Source organism: Phyllopteryx taeniolatus, chromosome 5, assembly GCF_024500385.1.
Source record: "Phyllopteryx taeniolatus isolate TA_2022b chromosome 5, UOR_Ptae_1.2, whole genome shotgun sequence".
Lineage (NCBI taxonomy): Eukaryota > Metazoa > Chordata > Actinopteri > Syngnathiformes > Syngnathidae > Phyllopteryx > Phyllopteryx taeniolatus.
This window is the reverse complement of record NC_084506.1, coordinates 24205456-24225405: the sequence shown is the minus strand read 5'-3', so window position 1 is coordinate 24225405 and position 19950 is coordinate 24205456. Positions and strand designations below refer to the sequence as shown.

At 41.6% G+C, this 19950-nt stretch overlaps 1 protein-coding gene and 1 long non-coding RNA gene across 4 annotated transcripts in view; one reads left to right on the top strand and one right to left on the bottom strand.

The window, feature by feature from the left end:
- Window positions 1–18536, bottom strand: part of LOC133478237 (protein inscuteable homolog) — a 60939-nt gene extending 42403 nt beyond the window's left edge. The window contains exon 1 of one of the 3 annotated variants that reach the window (XM_061774045.1): window positions 18361–18536. The gene's annotated coding sequence lies outside the window, so the exon portion shown is untranslated. The remainder of the gene's footprint in view (window positions 1–18360) is intronic. The other 2 variants (XM_061774046.1, XM_061774047.1) reach the window with 2 other exon arrangements.
- LOC133478240 (uncharacterized) overlaps window positions 1–19950 on the top strand; it is a 63641-nt gene that overhangs the window by 25626 nt on the left and 18065 nt on the right. Inside the window, exon 2 of the long non-coding RNA XR_009788633.1 lies at window positions 18445–18694. This is a non-coding gene — a long non-coding RNA (uncharacterized LOC133478240). The remainder of the gene's footprint in view (window positions 1–18444; window positions 18695–19950) is intronic.

The window sequence follows — 19950 nt, the reverse complement described above, 5'->3', positions numbered from 1 at the left end:
AATAGATGACAAAAGCAGAGTTCTTTTTTTCCCCAATGTGAGATCAGATTGTACAGAAGCCATTGTCAATGTTGCATGGTCTGCTTTTGGTCTTGTTTTGGTTCTGTCTCATACACTTTTATTGCTCTCTGCGATGGGCGCTTGCAAACGGCAGACGCAACCAAACACATGCCCTTGTAAGGCCTCGCCATTCTATTCACGTCTCACTGCATTCTTTCCCCTGGCATCATTGTAATAATAATATGGAGGGGGAAAAAAATGACAATAATGGAAAAATGTGGCCACACGGCAAGTAACAAAACCATAAATGGCAAACATAATCATGGACCACCACAACATTGCGAAGCGATCCCCTGTCACCGTCTACTGGTACGCTAATCATCGGTAAAGAGGCTGTCTCCACATGATGTAAGATTTGTGGCTGACTGGAAGGAACTAATAAGTCCCCAGAATATACTAGAGGACTAATCATTGTTGAAGACGTCGTTACATAATGTAAGATTTTGAGGCAGAATTGTAGGAACAAATAAATGCGCGAGCTCTTGGAACATAAATGTGGACACACATAACATTGCAGTGCCAACCCCTAAGTCTACTGGAGCACCAAATGTTGTGAAAGTCAATGTTTCCACGTAACGTAAGCTTTAAGGCAGACTGGGAGGACATAAATTGCCAGAATACAAGAATGGGCACACAAGACATTGTGGAGTGACCACAGGTCTCCACATACCTTAAGATTTGAGGCAGACTGTGAGGGACTAATAAATCGCAAGCATAAACGTAAAAGTACATAACATTGCGGAGTGACCCCCTTCATATCGTGGAGTGCTAATTGTTGTTAAAGTGAACACTTCCACATAATGTAAGATTTAAAGCAGACTGGGAGGACATAATAAATCGCCAGATTACAAGCACGGACGCACACAACTTTGCGGAGCAACCCAGTCAGTCTACCAGAATGTCTACCGGAATGCTAATCCCCGTTAATGAGGCCATATCCACATAACTTCAAATTTGAGGCAAACTGTGAGGAACTAATAGGTTGCCAGAATACAAGAATGGATTCATATAACCGAACGTCCATCTAAAATTACACGGAGGTGATCTAACGCAATTTTGGTGAATTTGATCAGGGCACATACAGGCAGACAGACACTCAAGCTCAACAGACATGTCTGGTGGATGACAGACTTATTTCAACAACAGGCATCGAAGTTCCAACCATCTTAATCATTGATCGCTGCGTCCTCTTGCACATACAGTATAGCAATGCCTCCATACGAGAGTATTGTGCCGCTTTTAAAAGGAATGAGACATGCCGCTTCAATTGGACAGCATTGAAGTCGGCTGTGAACACGTCCAGACCAGCGTAGAGGTCCCACTTTTAAATGCCCTGGAGGTAAGCCGGTACATGAAATTACCAAAACTGGGTCTTGCCCGTCTCGTAGCAAGAAGCTCTGAGCCGAGATTCATACCCCGTACCTTAGAACTGTGAGCCAGACGTAAAAACCACTCATTCACAGTGCTGCCTGAGGAAATACCTTCCATCAAAAATAATAACACCAACACATCTTCTAGGGTCTGTTCACTACATACTACTCACAAATACAACCAGAGCAGTACCATACCTCGTGAGACAGGACCAGTGAAATATCCAAATGCATTTTAACTGCTCCACTAACACAATATCCAAAAAAACTCAGAAATAAAGAACTGATGAGGCTGCTGAGACTCTCCAGTCGGGCTGAGAGACTTCTGGGAACTGGATCGGATTCTGGGAAGGGGATCACTGTAGGTACATGACACCGGAGAAGCGACGGTCACCGCTTAATAATGAATGAGGCCTGCGGAGAGGCGGCAGTACACAGGGCTAATAGAGGAGAGTCATCCGGGCACAATTGGACACAGCCACACAGCCTGGCCACCTCAATGCAGCAGTTGTAATCAGCCATAGCGAGTGGTCGCACATGTTGCTAACAGCGCTTGTCATCACCCTGCGGCACTTTACACACAGCAGGCTGCAAACGTGTTGACACTCACACAGTTTTATCGTGAAAAATTCTTAAGCGCAATGTCACCACCACAAGTTGACAAAGAAACTACACTGGTCTGCTTCTTTTAAGTGTGTTTCCTTTGTCAAAGATTGTGAAGGGTGCCAGAAACATCCTCGCCACTTTTGGGCATCCTTTCTTAGCGATACCAAATACTGTGGTACACACAGCACATCAACATTTACTAGGGGTGTAAGGGTACATGTTTATATTTATGGATTACCGAGTTCCCACACAGAATATATTAGGTAAGGGACAGGAAATGTAACTGCCTCGCAATTTAGCAACACAGCTACTCTGTAAACGAACACATTGCAGCTCAGCCTCTGGTTAGATGACGTCATGGTGAGCGATCTGCGTTAGGAACTACATCAAATGTTGCACTTTCCTGAAAAGAGTTAAACTATGTATGTATGTCATGGTCTATGTTTTGGATTGGGTTGTTTGCTTTTTTGTGTGTTTTCCTGTGTTCCATGTTATTCATGTCTTCGTTGCTCCTTTAGTTATTGTGTCCACCTGTTCTCATCAACCTTCTACCTTGTGTCAACCAATCAGCTCCCTCCAGCCACTCGTGTCTTGTCCAGGTGTTCCTCGTTGCCTGGTCAATCTGTTTGTATTTAGTTCCCTGGTGTCTTTCACTTCTTGTTAGTTCGTTATCATTGTCATGTGTCATTGTCTCTGTCTGTGCCACGTCTTAGTTACCAGTCATGTTTTGTTTCCAGTTTTAGGTTTATTCAAGTGATTCTTTGTTACTTTGGTTGTGGGACTTTGTTTAGTTTGCTTTATCCATGTTGCTTGTTTGCCCTTTTTTTTGGAAATTAAATATAATTGTTTGGGACTCCTGCACTCCTACCTTGCCTCCCTGCTTCCCTACACTTGGGTCCTCAATGTTTTTGCCTTGCCTTCCTCACCTTCAAAGACCCTAATCGTGACAATGTATGTCTTTTTTGTATGCATTATTGGAGAAGCTTTTCATTTGCTAAAGAATTAACCGCTAGCCGTAGCACTTACGGTTTCTCTTAAAAGTCATTAAATCACTTCCCACTTTTTATTTAGCATTTCATTCCCTTACTGTACCAAATGTAACTCGAACAATGTCCTTAAAACCAAGGTACTGTATGTACCAAACCGGTATTTTTGTAGTACCGTTACACCCTCCAGAGTTACCCTTCTCAACTGTATTGTGATGAACTGTAATGGACTTGTGGTATTTTTTTACGAGGGGTATGACCATATTAGGAATTTTAGTGCGTTAGGGTTTGGCTGTTTTTTTATTTTTATTTTATTGTTTTTATATAATGATAAATGTATTCAGATTTTTCGTTACAGTACAAAGGCGTACTGAGTTCACAGGTGGCACATGTTAGGGACAGGAAGTGTAACTGCCTTGCATTCTTGCCACACAACTACTGCGTAAACAAACACAGTGTAGCTCAACCTCTGGCTAGGAGACATTGTGGTGAGGCATATTCTTTTGACACGTCAAACTTGATGTGGAAACTTCCTAAAAAGAAAATAATTAAGATTTTACATGTTTTTCATTTTATATTCATCATTTAAAAATTGTTAGTTTATTTGAGTATTTACTGGCTGCCATGTGCAGTTTTGTAGGTTTCTTTTCAAATGTCATTAAATTTGTTCCCATTTACAACAAAAAAAAATGCATTTTGTTCACTATTGTACTGTATGTGATCCAAACCTCGACCTTAAAACCAGGGGGCTTACCAGAGTGAGATATCTTGATGTACTGTTACACTCCATACGATTTACCCACCCCAACTGGACTTGGTGGAAACAAGAATTAAACGTGGCAAAGAACGAAAAGCAGACTCAGTGTTTCTCCCATGAAGCATCTGTTGAGTAACCTCAGCACTGAGATTAGAGGAGATATAAACATATCTGTGAATCATTTTGGGTTTAAACGATTGGATGTTTGTCAAAACCAAAAAGATGACCTCAGTTTTTGTTGAGCAACCAACAGTCTAAAAACAGCAGCAGCGCATTAGACACACCTCATGCCATTACCATTTAGCCCTCCGGCTAAGCTTCTTCGCAGCAGTTTTCATGCTTTTTCATTGCCAGGAATTCGGCCTTGACGATGATTCTAAAGTCGGAGTGTTCTTGTAAATATGAGATAAATGTAGCATAAAAAAAGCTATTTGCATCATCGTTCTTTTTACCAGAACTTTGTGGTTGCATTTGCAAAAACAGCAATTTAACACTTGACACGAGCCAACCAAAATACCTTCCATCCTCCCTCATTTCTTTGGGACAATAGAGTCTTTGTTGTGACTTTAGCGGCTTCTCGTCAGCATTCAACTCCGAGCTCTGTTGTTGATTTTAATTTGCGTCTGACACGTGTTGACGAAGGTAGTGGAAGTCAAATGTCCAATCTTTATTCGGTGGGTTCCTTGATTGCTTTTGACTTTGGATGTTTGGATCCTAGATTGTCACACCTGTGCATGGTCCTTGCGACCTTTCTACCCGTCAAAACTGACTTTCTATCTAAGATAGCTGAGATCAGCAGGTTGAATTTTTTCACGGGCCTGGTCAACTTACTACGAGTCACTCACAATCCAACCCATCTTCTTTAGACTTTCAAGGATAGGGTCTTTGTCAAAACAAGATATCTATTGGTTTTGTATGTTTTAATCCAATATACTTAGAGAATTGATGGTCAAAGTTTAGATCCTTAAGTCCATGGTGAGAATTTGAGGTCAAACGTGAGCTTTTGTACATTCTCTTTGTTAACTCTACCTGTCACTCACATTTCAAACAATCTTCACACTTTCAAAGATAAGATATGTTGGTTTAGGATATTTGACAAAAGATACTTGTTGAGTACTTGAGGTCAGACATCAGATTTTTACAAGGTCTTCGTCAACTCTCTAACAGTCTCTGACAAACCAACCAATCTTCTTCTACAAACAAAGATATGGGCTTCATCAAAGCAAGATACCTTTTGCATTTGGGTATTTTAAATGAAGATTGTTGCTGAGACTTTATGTTCAAATATTGATCCGTAGATAGCCAGTGGTGATAAATATCAGATTTGTACATGGTCCTTGTCTTCAAACCTTTAAGAACAGGGTTGTTTTTTATGTTATTGACCAGATAAACTTAAACAAAATCTATGGTTAAAGTATTGATTTTTAAGCACTACCTGTCCACAAAGGTAAAGTAGAACATGGGTGATAAATATATCATTAGTGAGCTCCATGTTCCGTTTCAGTGCAGTTTACAACAGTACTTTTACGTATTATTTTTCCCCGTGTCTTTGGTGTCCAATTACAGATGCAGGAATGAACAGGGGTGAAAACCGTGACTTCCTAACTCAGCTTAAGAAAGGGAAAGTTGCTGGATCGTAAGCTCTTTTTTTGTTCCTTAATGTTTGTCTGAATAGCCACTTTGGGTTTGGTTTGTTTTGTCCGCACATATTTTTTCCATCTTTGTTTCTGCGCTGGGAAAATTCTGGCAGTTCCAGCGCACACAGCGAGAGCCCACGGCAATAAAATATGTCATGTAAAAACAATATTAATGCTCTTCCATGCTCGTCTTTAAAACCTTGCCAGAGGTTTTTGAGTCATAAACTCGGTAGAAACCTGTCTAGAGCCTCCAAGTTGGATGAGGAGGAAGTAAATCTTGTTCAGCAGTCCTATACGATGAAAGCAAACATTTAACCTTTGTCCTTATCAAGCATTTTTATGTGCTTTGAATGCTTCTTTATGATCTTAATTGTTGTGAAGAAGCCACGATCTTCCACCAAAACCTACATGACTGCAGTGGGTAGCTTTATTTTACTCTAAAACCCCTTGGTAGTCCTCTAATTTCATGATTAGATTTTCCCAGATAGACTGTGGTTTGTCTTTTTGGCAAAGATCATGGATGTGAATGGACGTCATGGCTCGAGATATGCTTTTTGCAGTAAAGGGGTCCTCCGTTTCTGAGTTCTGTTCCTAATGCAGCAACGTAACTCGAGTTTGTACTCAAGTCGGTACGTAGTCTATCACTAACCTACGCTAACACAGTAGTAAAGTCTAAATTACAGTAAATGGGTAAAAAAAAAAAAAAAAAAAGGAAAGGAAAGGAAAAACTGAAAGTATGGTAGTCACTGAGTGTGACCATGTATTCACTGAGCAAATACACGAACCATTGAAACGTATAACGAGACCATCGTAAACCAAGGAGCTGTACATGGTAACTTCCTCGGCCTGGGGAACCTCACTCCACTCACTTTACGCTATCTTGAGTTGCATGATGATTGTATGGTATTGTAACATTAACATTAGATTTCACTTTCAATTTCTTTTGCAACCCATTTAGACAGCAAACTAGTCGAGCAGCTCTGAATAGTTGCTTAACCAACTTAAAAGTGGCATTCTTTGTTTACAGGGGGTGTTCGATTTTCGGTGGAGTTCTGTTCGTGGCAAGACAAAAAAATGTTTGTAGGTTGGAACACATTGTTTATAACGCCATAGCAAAATGGAAGTATTTACATGAAAAACAAAAAAAAACTATTCTATGCCACAAAAAAAAAAAAACAATCAAATGAAAAACCGTAGAGCAGAACCTGACCGTTTGTAACCTTGAAATGTTGCATGAGGGGAACATCATAAACCGAAGAGCCACTGTATTTGTATTAAAAATTATGTTGCACTTTACTCAAAAGAGAAAATTTAAGCAGGTGAATCTTTTATTTATGTATTGGATATTTTACTGCCCATTTCATGTCATTAACTTGTTTGCACAAAAGCAGTTAAAGTTTTGTTCCCTTGCTGTACCCAATGTGAACTGAACTGGCTGTAAAACCAAGGTATGGCTCAAACGTTTTTGGTATTCCATTACCTCCTAAATTACAGCCCATCTTTGGTGGCTTAACGGCATCTTTTATCTCCATCCTGAGCTTCGTCTAACGGCCAAAACAGTACAACAGTGTCCAACAGGCTTTTGAAGCACTTTCTCACCATCCTTATCTCCTCTCAATCAAGCCGCGAATGACCTCACTCGCATTTATGTCTCACGGCTCCTTCAAGCAAGATGGAGTGCCTCGCAAATGGCATCGGCCTCAGCGTTACGTGTCAGGAGGACCCGGCGACTACAAGCGTAGACCTATACGTGTAATTTATAGGCGGGCCGAGGATCCATCAACACCCACGCGACGCAGTTTCATGGTACTGTGAGTGAGAGTGCACACATACCTATTATTAAAATGTGAGAGACCTCTCACTTCATCAGGAAAAAAAATAATTAAGAGTGTTGTCCATCCATCCATCCATTTTCTGAGCCGCTTCTCCTCACTAGGGTCGCGGGCGTGCTAAAGCCTATCCTAGCTATCTTCGGGCAGGAGGCAGGGTACACCTTGAACTGGTTGCCAGCCAATTGCAGGGCACAAAGAAACAAACAACCATTCGCACTCACATGCACACCTACGGGCAATTTAGAGTTGTCAATTAACCTACCATGCATGTTTTTGGGATGTGGGAGGAAACCGGAGTGCCCGGAGAAAAGCCACGCAGGCACGGGGAGAACATGCAAACTCCACACAGGCGGGGCCGGGGATTGAACCCGGGTCCTCAGAACTGTGAGGCAGACGCTCTAACCAGTCGTCCACCGTGCCGCCTAAGAGTGTTGTTTCTTCTCTTATTGTGCATTGTACTCCATATAACCAACAAAGCACACTACACACATACAGTAACCATGTCTCTCATAACTTAAGAGTGACTGTGAGAGGAATGAAGTGCCACAAGGCATCCGGGCTGCCAGGAATTACAAAGAAAATAAATATTGAACAGGTTCAAAATTTGCGATTTCTGACCGTTTTCCGAGCAAATCGTGGAGGAAAAGCCCTAACCCTATGACACGCACCACAGGATAATGGCTCGGAATAATCATTCCTAGACATCCGATAATCAGGAACTTTGATCGCAAGGAAGAGAAAATGCTCCAATTTGGCCCAATTGATAGTATGTTTGTACGCTGTTAGTGATCATCTAGTCCCAAAAACTTGCATCGTCAAAACTTTTTTCAATAATTTGTTGTAGCAAGAGAGGGAAAATTGTCAAATTCATCTCAGTTGTTATGTGGGCTCGCCGCTTTACAATTTCAACAACTTTGACATTTACCATTGTCAGCCCCGATCATTTTACAAGGAGATCAGGGAGGAGTAAAATCACTCTTAACACACCTGCATAGTAATGTTTGTGAGACATCTGAAAATCGCAGCTTTGCCGACTTTGATCAGAAGGGAAGGAAAATGCTCAAAGTCGGCCCAATCTTCGGTGTCGTTATCGCAGCTTAATGCTCACGCGGCAACTCCACAGCTGGTTGACATTAGACGGCGGGGGTGAACTAGGTGGGCTGGTTCCTGTGTAGGGTCGTTTAGGCGAGACGGCTAGAAACAAGGAAGTATGGGCGGGAGGATCCACCAGGCCAGATCTAAGCACCACTTCAAGGAGGTTTTATTGGAGGCGTTTCCCCGCAGCATCTTCTGCAGACGCATGAGCCAAATTGGAGCCACATGAGGGTCAACAGAAGTAAATAATGTACAGAAGTCTGTGCTTCACACGCATGTTGCTTTAAAAGAGTCAGTGTAATTTTTTTAACACAAGAGTTTAGTAGCTTATATCTACAAAACACTGTTATGACAGATTCGGGAAAAAAAAACAATGGATATTGGTCAATGGATGGTCTGTAGGATGCAATCTGTAGGATACTAATAATGGACATCAAACATTTCTTTACTGTCATTCAACCCCTGTAAAAGAGTAAAATGTATAAACAAAACCATTAAATTATGTTCAAGTAAATTAAATTAAATAATAGTAACTGCAATTGGGTGGCGACCTGTTCAGGGTGTACCCCACCTCTTGCTCGAATTCAGCTGGGATAGGCTCCAGCACGCCCACGACCATAGAGAGGATAAGCGGTACTGAAAATGGATGGTTGGAAATAAGATTAAATCAAATTAGAGACATCAATAGTATTACGATACAATTAAATAATGAAAAATACAATAAAATAATATTCAAATTAAATACAATTAAATAACTAATACTAAATACAATTAAATGAAGTAAATATTCAATAAATAACAAAATAATGAGATAACGCCAAGATACTAGTAAATGAAATTAAATATTAAATAAAATGAGATATTAAATAATATTGGCTAAAATTAAATATAAAAATACTTTTCTATTGAATAAAAGTACATATTAAATGACATTAACTAAATATGAAACAGTTAAATACATTCAAGCAAATATTTAATAAAATGTAATACTTTTAAAACAAAAAATACAATTAAATTAAATGCAATTAAATAATAATAATAAAACAAATTAAATCCAATTAAATTATTATTAAAATGGTATCATATCAAATATAATTATATTAAAATAATAATAATTCAATATTGAAAAAAGGTAAATTATTAGATACAATAAGTAATACATGAAATACATCCATCCATTTTCAGAGCCGCTTCTCCTCACTAGGGTCGCGGGCGTGCTGGAGCCTATCCCAGCTGTCATCGGGCAGGAGGCGGGGTACACCCTGAACTGATTGCCAGCCAATCGCAGGCCACATACAAACAAACAACCATTCGCACTCACATTCACACCTACGGGCAATTTAGAGTCTTCAATTCATGCATGTTTTTGGGATGTGGGAGGAAACCGGAGTGCCCGGAGAAAACCCACGCAGGCACAGGGAGAACATGCAAACTCCACATAGGAGAGGCCGGGGATTGAACCCCGCTCTTCAGAACTGTGAGGTTGATGCTCTAACCAGTCGTTCACCGTGCCGCCACATGAAATACATCCATCTATCCATTTTCAACACCGTTTATCCTGGTTAGGGTCGCGGGACGCTGGAGCCTATCCCAGCTGACTTCGGGCGAAAGGCGGACTACACCCTGAACTGGTCGCCAGTCAGTCGCAGGGCACATATAGACACGGACAACCATTCGCACTCACATTCACACCGTCACTGAGTGGGAACTGAACCCACGCTGCCTGCACCAAAGTCAGGCGAGTGTACCACTACACCATCAGTGACTTGCATGAAATACAATAAAATTAAATATTAAATAAAATTAAAGTGAACACAATTTAGAAAATATTTAAGAAAAATAAAATAAAGTAAAATAAAAGAATATGAAATAAAATTGAATTTTATAAAAATAAAAGGTTGAACAAAATAGTCATTGGTCACTTTAATTCAGTTCAGAGTTAATCAAAAGTCAAGCTGCTAAGAAAAGGAAGTTTTTAATCAATTTTATGTGTATTTGTTATGATTCATCTCTCCTGTAGGGAAAGCAGTCGTGAGGCATTTGTTGGCTCCTATCGAGCAACAATCGCAGTAGATTTCAGTCCGGCCCTCCCTCCAATTAGCAGATGGAGAGAAAAAAAAGGAAGCAAGGTTAAGATGTAGAGCTAAAAAAGGCAAAAGAAAAAGCAGGTCACAGGAATGGAAGCTTGGAGCCGCCGCTCTAATTCAAGCAGTCTGATATTGATTCACTCGCCGGCCTTGAAGCCCTGTGCCGGCTGCCATATTGGAGCCACCTACGCAGAAATTTATACCTGCACTTTCCTAATTGAGTCTGTCGTCGATGTTGCCCATGGTAAAACACCACACCACGCCACGTGTCCCGTGTGCACCTACAGTACATCCATATTTTTCGCTAGCCAGATTAAGTCATGTCATGGCTACAGACCATCAAAGTTAAAACACTTATAGGCCATAAATATAAAACAATCAAATGAAAAACAGTTAGGATGGAGCTACACTGCAGGTCCAAATGCCCAGTTACAAATTAATGCTTATACATTAGCCTTTTTTTTTTTTTTTATTGTGCACTACTTCCATGTACTTTTCAAGTGACACATATATGATGTAACATTCACGGGGGACCGGAGGGTGTGTTCCAACTACAGGGGGATCACACTCCTCAGCCTCCCTGGTAAGGTCTATTCAGGGGTCCTGGAGAGGAGGGTCCGTCGGGAAATTGAATCTCAGATTCAGGAGGAGCAGTGAGGTTTTCGTCCTGGCCGTGGAACACTGGACCAGCTCTACACCCTTGGCAGGGTCCTCGAGGGTGCATGGGAGTTCGCCCAAACAGTCTACATATGTTTTGTGGACTTGGAGAAGGCGTCCGACCGTGTCCCTCGGGGGGTCCTGTGGGGGGTTCTTCGGCAGTATGGGGTCCCGAACCCCCTGATACAGGCTGTTCGGTCCCTGTACGAGTTTTCGGCAGTAAGTCGGACTCGTTTCCGGTGAGGGTTGGACTCCGCCAAGGCTGCCCTTTGTCACCGATTCTGTTCATGACTTTTATGGACAGAATTTCTAGACGCAGCCGAGGCGTAGAGAGGGTCTGGTTTGGTGGCCTCAGTATTGCATCTCTGCTTTTTGCAGATGATGTGGTTCTGTTGGCTTCATCAAGCCGTGACCTCCAACTCTCATTGGAGCAGTTCACAGCCGAGTGTGAAGCGGCTGGGATGAGAATCAGCACCTCCAAATCTGAGACCATGGTCCTCAGTCGGAAAAGGGTGGCGTGCCCTCTCCAGAGATCCTGCCCCAAGTGGAGGAGTTCAAGTATCTTGGGGTCTTGTTCACGAGTGGGTGAGAAGCTCGGTCATCCGGGAGGATCTCAGAGTAGAGCCGCTGCTCCTTCACATCGAGAGGAGCCAGATGAGGTGGCTGGGGCATCTGATTCGGATGCCTCCCGGGCACGTCCCACCGGGAGGAGACCCCGGGGACGACCCAGGACACGCTGGAGAGACTATGTCCTTCGGCTGGCCTGGGAACGCCTCAGGATCCCCCCAGAAGAGCTGGATGAAGTGGCTGGGGAGAGGGAAGTCTGGGCGTTCCTGCTAAAGCTACTGCCCCCGCGACACGACCTCGGATAAGTGGTAGAAAATGGATGGATGCATAGGATGTTGCATGGTTTTCCAGGCAGTTCCAACTATCTTCATTTTTAATATTTTTTTTAAATGAAGTTTTCAATTGACCACTTAATAAATTGGAATAATATCTCTTCCTGTCATCAAATTACACTTGCAAGTAAAACTCTTAACTAACACTAATCTGTGCTATCACTGCAGATGTGCTTACCTAATTACTTTAACATGGTAGTGCTTCGCCCGGCAAAGTGGTTATTTAGTCACTTTTTACAAGTATGTCCCCTTTTAACATTACATGGTGTTCAATTGGCCGGGGCTGATTTTTACCCCCATAGATTTAAGTGAGGGTAACGTCTACATTACTCCATAATACTTGCTTAAGCAATGATCAACTTCCCGCTAATGTAGCATACTGTATTTTCATCATGTTAAATGTTCTGTACAGTACACCTCTAATGTAGCATATTTATACTATGTTTAATGAGATACACTTTCACTGTATGTACTATAGATTTCCAGCGGGTGTTTTTTAACATGTTTATTTGTGTTTTCTGAGCAAACATTGGTGCACGATTGGTGTATTTCAATGACGTCAAACTGGCATCGACTGGGTTTTGACCCATCCATCCATTTTCTGAGCCGCTTATCCTCACAAGGGTCTCGGGAGCGCTGGAGCCTATCCCAGATATCTTCGGGCAGGAGGCGGAGTACACCCTGAACTGGTTCCCAGCCAATCGCAGGGCACATACGAACAAACAACCATCCACACTCACATTCACACCTAGGGGCAATTTAGAGTCTTCAATTAACCTACCATGCATGTTTTTGGGATGTGGGAGGAAACCGGAGTGCCCGGAGAAAACCCACGCAGGCATGGGGAGAACATGCAAACTCCACACAGGGGGGGCCGGGGATTGAACCCAGGTCCTCAGAACTGTGAGGCCGACGTTCTAACCAGTCAGTCACCGTGCCACTGGGTTTAGACCAACAGTGCATTTACGCTGCACCCGCATTGGCAGATATTCAACACGTTTTTTTTTTTTTATCCAAATTTGGTAGAGGCCTGATTCCAATCTGAAGTTACCCAATTCCTTGCGTTTATTTTTTGTATTTATTTATTTATTTATTTTTTGCATCTTTACACCGCCATGACGCATATGACAACTGTGGCACTTGAGAGTAAAAAAATCTTAATTGTATCAAGAGCCACGCAGTGTACGCAGTGTAAATCCAGTCTTAGATATTATGTTATGTGTGTTATCCCAATGGAGGACATCAATAGTGATGCCACTACTTCAGTTGGACCAACTTTCTGTGATCAAAGCAATAAATCATTTGAGCGTCTATTTTTACACCGCTGAGGGTGCAGATATTATCTGTCCGCCTCTGTTGAGATCAAAGGTAGTGTTTAAAAGACAGCAGCCAGACTCACAGACCCAGTGCCAGAACAGTTTGTTTCTATTGGTCAAAGCTGGCATGGAGTTAAATGCAAATGAGCATTTAAGACAATGCCAAAAGACACCCTCTTTGTAAAGACAATGCGAAAAGACACCCTCTATGTATGGTATGCTATGATAATTCATTGCAGGGTCTGAACCAAAAACTTAAATAACAACTCTAATGTAGCATACTGTATATAGACCATATTTAATGTCTATAGACCATATGATAATCCATTGCTCGGGCTGAACTGAATCGGAATCAAACATTGACACACCCCCATTTTCATGTGTTAAAATTAAAACTCATAAAACCATACAAGATGCCATACCTTTCCCAAGATTATCGTCTAATACTGAATCAAATCGTAACTTTAAAGGTGTTCTTCGATGATCCATTTTCTAACTTTTAAAAGTTCAGAGAAAATTTGATAGAAGTTTAACATATTCAAACTATCAACAAAAATGAGTCAGCAAGGCAAAAGTGGGAAAGTACAAATTCATTTACTTTTCTGCAGGTTGTATCTAATCCTGAATCGTACGAATCGCTTTCTTACTATGTACTTTATTTGTTGACCCGTGTTCTAACATTTTTTAAAAATCTGAAAAAATTAGTCATAACTTTTACATGTTTAAAAAACAACAAAAAGTGGCAAAGTAGATGAGGATCTCATACTTAATTTGGAAAATGTGGTCTAATCCCAGATCATACAAAGTGTAACTTTATAGGCTACCATGTACATTTTTTGATGACCCATGTTCCATCCATCCATTTTCTGAGCCGCTTCTCCTCACTAGGGTCGCGGGCGTGCTGGAGCCTATCCCAGCTGTCATCGGGCAGGAGGCGGGGTACACCCTGAACTGGTTGCCAGCCAATCGCAGGGCACATAGGAACAAACAACCATTCGCACTCACAGTCATGCCTACGGGCAATTTAGAGTCTCCAATTCATGCATGTTTTTGGGATGTGGGAGGAAACCGGAGTGCCCGGAGAAAACCCACGCAGGCACGGGGAGAACATACAAACTCCACACAGGCGGAGCCGGGGATTGAACCCGGGTCCCCAGAACTGTGAGGCTGACGCTCTAATCAGTCGTCCACCGTGCCGCTTGACCCATGTTCAAACATTAAATTTTAGTCTTATTAGAATCCAATTCAACGAGTTCTGAGAAAATTTGCAACTGCTACATATTCAAGCAACAACAAAAACTGAGTCTATGAAGACAAAAATATGAAATATGATAAAATGTGGGCAGTGGTCGACTGGTTAGCACAGCCTCACCGTTCTGAGGACCCAGGTTCAAATCCGGTGTCACCTGTGTGGAGTTTGCATGTTCTGCCCGTGCCGCGTGGGTTTTCTCCAGGTACTCCGGTTTCCTCCCAGATTCCAAAAACATGCATAGTAGGTTAATTGAAGACTCTAAAATGCCCATAGTTTTGAATGTGAGTGTGTGATTGTTTGTCTATATGTGCCCTGCAATTGGCTGGCGACCAGTTCAGGGTGTACCCCGCCTCTCGCCCAGATATAGGTGAGATAGGCGCCAGCACACCCGCGACCCTAGTGAGGATAAGCGGTATGTAAAATGTTACTAATGGTATCCGAACCAACTGAGTGTGGAAGAGAAGACCTCCCTTTGAGCAGCAGCAGCGACGCACCATACAGTCCACTCACACACTATCAAAGTTCTGGAGCCCGCAATGAGCAAGTCGCTCTGTGATTTGCCGAGGGCTATGACACAGCAGTTTTTGGAGGTTTGAGCCTAATTGGCCAAAGGCGCCACACCCTCATCCTCTGAGTTATTCAGCAGCCTTAGAGGTTGGAAACGTGTTTTGTGTACTGAGCTATCATTTTGGTGCTAGCCACGATAGAAGAAACACTGAACTTCAGAAGGGGTGATGTCATGAAGGAGCCAGACAAATTGAAAATTGGCACCCTTTTAAAACTGTTTTTGGACATGTCGTTTTTCCAGTGGTTAGTTTTATAAGCACTAATGTACAATTCAGAATTTGAGAAAAAAAAATGCATTAAAAGTTGGAAAAAATCACAAGCTGTCAGCCGATCACATAAGAGCATTAAAGTGTTAGCTCTGGCTCCGTTTTTGGGGGGACTTTGTTCACAAAAAGTGGATCTCAAATGCACCACATCAGTCATACAAGATCCAAATCAAAGTCCTTTGTTCACAAAATGGTGAACTCAAATGCACCACATAAGTCAAATATAAACATCAAGGTCCTTTGTTCACAAAAAAAATTGATTCAAATAGGCTTCATAGGATCAGGATTTTTGGGGCCGAACACTGATCAGCGAATTTAAATAAACGATAACCGATCACCGACCCGATCACAAGATGGAGCAATGTGTCTATATAAATGACTTGTTCATTTACTGTATATACTTGTGTACTTAATTGCTCAAAAAATTACATTTACAATCAATAATGTATCTTTGTTCATCTATTTATGCCAGTGAGGCATAGTGACAGACAGAACAAATGAATGGTCTTCTATTAGATGGCAGGAAGTACATACAGTAATTAATCTATCCACTTTTTGTGACATTTTTGTTTGTTGGTGTGCCATGAGATTTTTCAATTGTAAAATATGTTCCTTGGCTCCAAAAAGGTTGGAAATCACTGCTCTTGTCAGTTCATGTATTCTAATCAGTCAGGTCAAACCAACATTACAACATGACAGAAATAATGGGTGCTAACTTACTGTAATGAAATTACTTTATTGTAATTAAATTACTTCACCCACACTGAAACTTTAGCGCATGATTCAACAGAACCGCGGCATGTTTACATACAACCGTTAGTTCTAGCACTAGCTTGCCAGGCTACATAACGTTTTGTTGCCTGCTTGCGAGCCGTATCGTATTAGAAGTATGGGAACATATCTCAAGCAAGCCTTAAACGAACGTCCTCTCCTGAGCACTGGTGACCACCAACACATGTTTTTCACCATTTTGTTCTTATAATACAGCGCGATCCACTCTTGTTGTCATCGCCACGGTAACGAGTGTATCCGGTCGCATTTGAGTTGACAAGATAAAGCCCAATGAATGATCGTAAAAAACGGTATCGGAATACAATATTTCACTGCAGTAGTCTGACATAGTGCAATCGTGACAGAGCAAATTTGTCTTGTAGTCTGATCCGGGCATTACGTGTTGTCTGTCTTAGATGTGTTGTCTGTCCCACACTGCTGACATTTTTCTTTTTTTAAATTACTTTATTGGCCGTCCGGTATTTACAGTACCACGTCAAAAAACACGCGAAAAGGTTAAAAATAAACTAGCTTTTGGATTCAAATATACTGTGCACGTTGGCGACGCGAAGTAAATGTCTTTGGCGGAGCCGATCGGCGAATTATGACATTAAAGCCGATCGGCATAAAATGATAAATATCGGCCGATACCGATCAGGCCGATCAGATCGGTTTAAAGTCTAGATTCAAATGCACCATACCAGTCAGAAGCTCCAAATTTGTCCATAGTTCACAAAAATGAGGAGTCACATGCACCACACTGGTCACAGAAAATCAGCCTTTTATTCTCAAAACGCTCAATTCAAATGCACCATACCAGTCAGCAGTCACAGAAGATCTGAATCAAAGTCATTTGTTTTCAAAATGCTGGTCATTCAGCCCTATCAAGCCTATCAAGCCAATAGGAATGAAAACAAAAAGAGGAAATAGACCGCTACCAAATTAAAAGCAGTAACATTGCTAAACGTATTAACAGAACCAACAACTGTCATGTCACTGAAACACTCTGAACAAAGGTACTTGGACACTTTCACTATTCTTAAAAATGTCACATGATCCTTATAGGAGGTATATGATGCATTATTTTTCACAATTCAAAGCAGTTCCCAGTTGCTTAATAAATGTTCTCTGGCATTTTTTGGGTCAAAATACACAAAGGAGAAAGAATTACAGAAAAGTTTTCAGTTGTCACATTGTCACACTGAACTTGAAATCACCCAGTTTTGGTGGCTGTCTCAAGCAAATACAGAGTACATCTTTTGTTACCATGACGACCGGGGGCGGCGCTAGGGCGTTGCGATGAAGCTACTGCTACTTAGTGTTGCCAACTTAGTGACTTCATCAATATCACTTTTCCAACCACTTTAGTTACTATTTTCAAAAAAGTGAATCGCAACAAATCCATCAACATTTTGTGGTGAGGAGACTCTGAGACTCACACCTCTGCATCCGGAGAGCAAATAAACAGTGCTTGCCAGAACCCACCACATGCTAATTTAACCATATATATTTCTCTAATTTAACCAATTGTAACGGTGCAATTTCAGACTTCAAAAATTTACATTTTCAACAAACTCAGAGGGGCTCTTCCACCAAGACATTTTCAGAAATAGGTAGGTAACAAAAGATTTCTACTATTATGCACTTCATGATCAACGAAGCAATCTCAGATTTCAAACAGAGCAAGTACATTCATGAGTAAATTTAGTATAGATCATCATTATTTCAGAATACACTACACATTTTTTGTGATGTTTTTGTTTGGTGGCACGCCATTAAATTTTCCAATGTTATTTATCTGCCTTGGCTCAATAACTGTACTCGGCCACCATGCTGCCCTGCATAATATATCTCCTTTAAAAAAATAAATAAATAAACACATTGCTAAAATTTCTTTGGAAAATTAAAAGTCACTTTACAGGCATGTTTTAAGTAAAAAAAAAAAAAAATTAATGCATGGTCATACAAGTGTAAAAATAAGTTACTGGTAAAAGATAAAAACATCAGTTTTAACTGGATGAGACTTTTGATTTGAGTGTTAAATTGGATCAAAGTGGCTTTAAAAAGTTATAGAAAGTCATAAATTTCCTTAAATCTCTAAATAGACATAAGACACATGAGCTAACATCCACGTTATGTTTACAATCTGCAAAAGTCACTGCTTCCAAACGTACTCGAGTGTGAACTTTCTGTTGAACTCACCCCAGCTGCCGTGGTCTAAAAAGGTTAAGTGTTCCCGCCGGGATTCATAGCCACACCACTTGGTTCTTCTTCTGTCTTCTTCAGTTTTTCCCGTACCGGAGCCGCGTTGCGGAGCCCTGCCGAAGTAAAGCGCTGCACTGGCCTGGCTGGAGAAAGCCCACCTCTTATTGTCAGTCAAGCAGCGGAGCATAGTTTGTGCCGGGCCGCGGTCCAAACAGACGTGAAGCTATTCTATTTCCGTCTACTGCCATGTGAGCACCACCACTGCTGCAGATTGAAGGGGCGGGAGAAAGTCTCTGTGTAATTGCATACTGAGATGTAATTGCACGACAAGGTAAATAACTTTTTTTTTAGAATAAGACTCTGGAGAAGGAAGGGGGAAAAAAAACAAAAATAAATGAGGAGCTGGCTTCCAGATGTGTGGGCAAAGGGGAGGAGAAGAAGTACATAAGGGAGGGGCTGAAAAAGATGGAGAAAAAGTGCTACGGCAGCAGAATGAAATCCCATTTCAGACCAGGCGAAAAGCTTGTTTACCTTCCCTGGGAATCATCGTACGCAGACGAGTGGAGGGATTGTGGGGAAGGTGAGAGGATGTTGGGTCAGACCCAGTGTTTTTTCTGGACCCGTACTGCCTTGACTTGTCCCACCAGTGTCTGCTTTCATGCTTGGATGTGACGCCCATGTGGAAAAAGCGAGGGCTTTCAAAAACGGAGAAGGAAAGTTCAAGTGTGAACGGCAGTCGGCTGGTTCGAATTAGGTTACTTAGTGACTGAATAATTACGTGGCCACATACTCCCATTTCCGATATAGTGCCAAAATCCAAATTTTGAGCGACTTCTTGGATGCCCAGTGTGAAAGGGGCTAGACACAGTAGACACTGGATTTATTCAATTGTGTCTTCAAATAGAACCTGTCAAAGTGTGACATTGCCTTTCACGCAGCCCTTGCAGCTTGGCACATGCAGATAATTAGATGCATGGCAATGTCCAGGTCTGGGACAGGGACAGTTAGGTTGCAAACCGTCAAATTCGCTCGTTGACTTCAACTCCGATCCATCCTGCATTGTTACCTTACAGAAAGGACTTAGATGCACATTATGAAGCAGCTTTGTTTATTTATTTATTTATTTTATCCGCGTTTATTACAAGTAGTATGTGCCGCTATGGTGTCACCCAATTTAAGTAAGTAATGGAGCTAGCACCATTTCGCCAATACACAAACCTCACCTGGATTTACTAAACCGAACCGTACCATGACGAATCAAACTGAATTGTACCACTTTATAACAGGCCTTCAATACTGCCTTCCCTGCAAATTCCCATTACGCTATTTCATGGCCTGTCCCTCTCAGAATGAACTCGATGGAGTGCGTGTTCACACGACTGTCGCGTCAGGCCGCATTGAGAAAATCATATGCGTGTTGACATCAGTGCGACAGTAGCTATTGCTTTCAACGCAAAGGGGCACTTCACTCTATTTAAGCGGCTGGTGAATAGGAACACAAGCAAAATCCTGCTTGACTGATCCAAACCGCCCCGTGGTGAATTAAAAATAACTGTAAAGCTTAATAGAAACATGTCATCATAACCC